Source organism: Mya arenaria, chromosome 2, assembly GCF_026914265.1.
Source record: "Mya arenaria isolate MELC-2E11 chromosome 2, ASM2691426v1".
Classification (NCBI taxonomy): Eukaryota; Metazoa; Mollusca; class Bivalvia; order Myida; family Myidae; genus Mya; species Mya arenaria.
The window spans coordinates 19,129,474-19,133,324 of NC_069123.1; the positions used below are offsets into that span (position 1 = coordinate 19,129,474).

The window sequence follows — 3,851 nt, forward strand, 5'->3', positions numbered from 1 at the left end:
TGGCTTCATCGCACCTGTCATGAGCAGCTTTTGGTCGTGGTGGATCACTTAAAAGTTGAACCCATCAATTTAAACTGGTATGCCAGGGATGTGCTAATTGAGTATGTTGTGTAGGCTATAAGGGCGTCAATGATTGTATGTTTGGGTGTTGTTGATTTATCTAATGCCACCTTTCATTAATTCATTAATTCATTCCATCAATCATTCATATATATTCATTTATTTATGCAGTTTATACATTGAAAAACTTGACATTTCTTAAGGCAAAAGAAATAAAAACTGAGCCACGTTCATAAAGATTAGGGCCTCTTCATGCATTAAAAACAACAACCTTAATACATTATAAATGTCTTAAAACCCTAATGTATTGTTTATTTCAATAGCGAGCCTGGTTGCTGTAGCCACAGGGAAATTTTCAAGGACAAGAACCAGTGCTGGTAAAAATGTGGTCTCATGTGGTTTTCCATACCGGCATTCAGCAAGGATTTCAGAGAAAGGAATACTGTCTCCAAGTAAGAAGAAATTCTAAGCATGTCTGGTTTTAATGCTTTCAAAATGCATCTGGGTACTCAATAAGATGAGATTAACCTTTGAATTATTAAAATCTGATAGCAAAATGTCCAAAAGACTATATATTTTATAGAATTTGTGCTGAAAATCTTTCAATTCATGAGCTTTTCTGCATATTTATCACATTTATGACCACATAAAAGGTTGTGTATGCCTCAAATGAGTGTTTATATGCCTTTTTCAAGCTTTAACAGTATTGGCAGATAGTTTTATAAGTGTAAAACATTGCTTTTGTGTCTTGCTTGCAGATCATGATGTGCCAATAAGCCCCAGTTAGCTGTGCCTTTTTCCTCCCACCAATAGTCCTTCAATCTGAATCCAGGAGATGCAGCTCTGAATCCAATATTTCAGGAGAATGAATATGTAAGCCAACTCTGTAGTACTTGTTTGTGTGTAAATGATCACAAGAGTGAGATTTATAGCAAATCAGGTGTAAATAAGCAACTTATAGACATTGGTGAAGTGCTGTACTCTGATTTTAATGCCAGATCTAGCCTTCAAAACAGATACTTAAAGTAAAAATAAAAATGGGCATATTAATGCTATCTCTGCATTTTCTACATCATGTAGCCACCTCATACATGAAAACACTAGCAGTTGTCATGAATCTTTCAGTTTTGGTGTGTTTTTTTACAATTTCTTTTGTTGCGCCATTTGTCCCTGAAGCAAACAGTTTGGCATATAGTGGTGTTTAGACTGTCTATAAACACATTATCACTAAATTTCTTTTGTTAAACTGAACAGTTCTGTTACCTTTATATAAGTGGATAAGAAAATTTTTGACAAGTTGACGCATTTCAGTTTGGCTCTATGTCATTTTTAGCTCTACTGGCCAAAGGCCAGAACAGCTTATGCGATGGTAATTTGTACGTAGTATGTGCGTCTGTAAACAATTCATGTTTACACGATACAGCCTTCAGTTTTGATGGTATCTTGATGAAACCTGTACAGTATTTACATATCCATTAGAGCTCGGTTTCTTTTGAAAACCAGCCAGATCCGACTATGCTTGATTAGATATGGGCCTTGATCGTATAAAAATCCTGTAAACAATTGCTCATTAACACGATACAGCCTTCAGCCTTTTGATTGTATCTCGATAAAACTTGTACAGTATCTACATATCCATAAGAGCTTGGTTCCTTTCGAAAACCAGCCAGATCCACTTAGCCAGTAGAGCATATGCCCTTTTGGGCCTCTTGTTTATATAAACCTCTAAGCGCAAAAGAAGTGCGAAAACCTTATTTTGCTTAGAAAAAAACTTATAAGAGTAGGCAGGTCATTTTTGTGGTGCTGTTCTGTAGACACCATTGAAAGCAACAAGGAAAACTTTACTTGGTCAGATTATTCCAATGCATAAGGAAATAATGGCTCTTCAAAGGTTTGCAGCTTACCATTTGAGGGAAATGGCTGTTTTTGCTTTTTATGAAAATACTACAGGTGCTAATACTTGTCTCAATCATTTATTGTTTAATATATCATTTCCAAACTTTCAGTATGTGTTGCATATAGCCTGCAGATGAACTATATGAGTTTTGAAGTCTGTTCCCCCCTCTATCATGCAATGAATATTAATGACTATATATGTGGTACATGTACTTTCAGAAAACTGAAGCCTTCAGGAAGTCAATGCCACCATGGTATTGATTTATTCAGCTCTGATGTACTCAGCTGTGATGTAACATGCCTTCAAGCCACTATCCGAAGAACATTCAGACGTTCTAAATGGACCATTGCCCTGTTGCCATGGAAATCATTATGAGGAGGAGCACACAAACTGTCACTTGTTTTGGATATCAGATGTACCACGAACTGACCATAAACTTTTCAGATGCTCTGTTTATTTCATCAGCCAATTTCGATGTAAATTTTACTGAATAATGACAAAAGTCTTACTTATAAGCATCTCTTACTCATTCGTATTCCACAACTAAACATGCTTGCAATTACACTGTGCCATCTATCATAATATAGCAATGCTGCAATGTCCACATTTTTTTTGTACCAGTTGTCGCTTTATACTGAAACTTTTGTTGAAAAGGGTGCATAAACACTGACAACACATCAATGTTTCGTTCATACATTTGTACATGTTCTTTCAGTGTTGATAATGTTGACATATTTCATGTACATTTACACATGTGTTTATTGCCAACCTCATCAAAACATGCATAGTTTGCTCACATACATATTTCCAAAACAGACATTTACTGAATGTATTACTACTTTACGTTGATTTTGATGTAAATAAAACATTGTACTACTTGTTTGTACAAAACACTTTTCATTTGCTATTTTGTTTGTTTCCATGTTCTGTCTGCATACAGATGGTATTATCATATCAATTTTTAGCTCGACTATTCGTAGGATATGGAGAGCTATACTACTCACCCAAGTGTCGGCGTCACACCTTGGTTAAGGATTTGCGTGCAAGCACAAAATAATAAATATTTGACTAAGAAATTTTGGTTAAGGTTTTGCATGCAAGCACACATAGGTAAATATCTCATTAAGTACTTGAGGTATTGCATTGAGACTTGATACAATGGTACTCAACAATCCAATCTACTGAATTAACAAAGTTAGATAACTGTAGTTTGCATTTAATCCAAATAATAGAACTTTATTATTCGACTTAGAAATTCAGGTTAAGGTTTTGTGTGCAAGCACACATAGGTTAATATCTTAGCAGCTACTTGAGGTATTGCATTGAGACATGTTACAAGGTACTCAACCATCCAACATTATTAATTAACCAAGTAAGGTAACTTGACTTTGCATTTAATGCAAATGATAGGTCTTTATTATTTGACTTAGATATTTTGATTAAGGTTTTGTGTGCAAGCACACATTATATAAATATCAAAGCAACTACTTGATACAATTGTACTCAACCATCAAACTCCCCCATGTAAGATAGCTCTAGTTTTATTAAATGCAAATAGTTGCCCTTTATTATTTGACATAGAAATTCTAGTTAAGGTTTTGCGTGTAAGCACACATAGGTTAATTTCTCAGCAACTACTCGATGTATTGCATTGAGACTTTATAGAATGGTATTCAACCACTAAATGTCATTGAATAACCAAGATATATAACTGTATTTTGCAAATAATTGTCCTTTATTATTAGACTTAAACATTCTGGTTGAAATTTTCCATGTAACCACATTTATGTTTATATCTCACCACATGATTTGCATTGAAATCTTATCTAACAGCGATCCATGCATGTTTCGCCAAAACTTTTCAATCCTTACACTGAAAAGCGGCGGAATAGTC

The 3,851-nt window shown here is 34.6% G+C and overlaps 1 long non-coding RNA gene across 1 annotated transcript; it reads left to right on the forward strand.

The window, feature by feature from the left end:
• Positions 1-404: 404 nt before the first annotated feature.
• LOC128243002 (uncharacterized) lies at positions 405-2,450 on the forward strand. Its single transcript, XR_008262751.1, has 3 exons — positions 405-512; positions 819-933; positions 2,176-2,450. It is a non-coding gene; the product is annotated as an uncharacterized LOC128243002 (long non-coding RNA).
• The last annotated feature ends 1,401 nt before the right edge of the window (positions 2,451-3,851 follow it).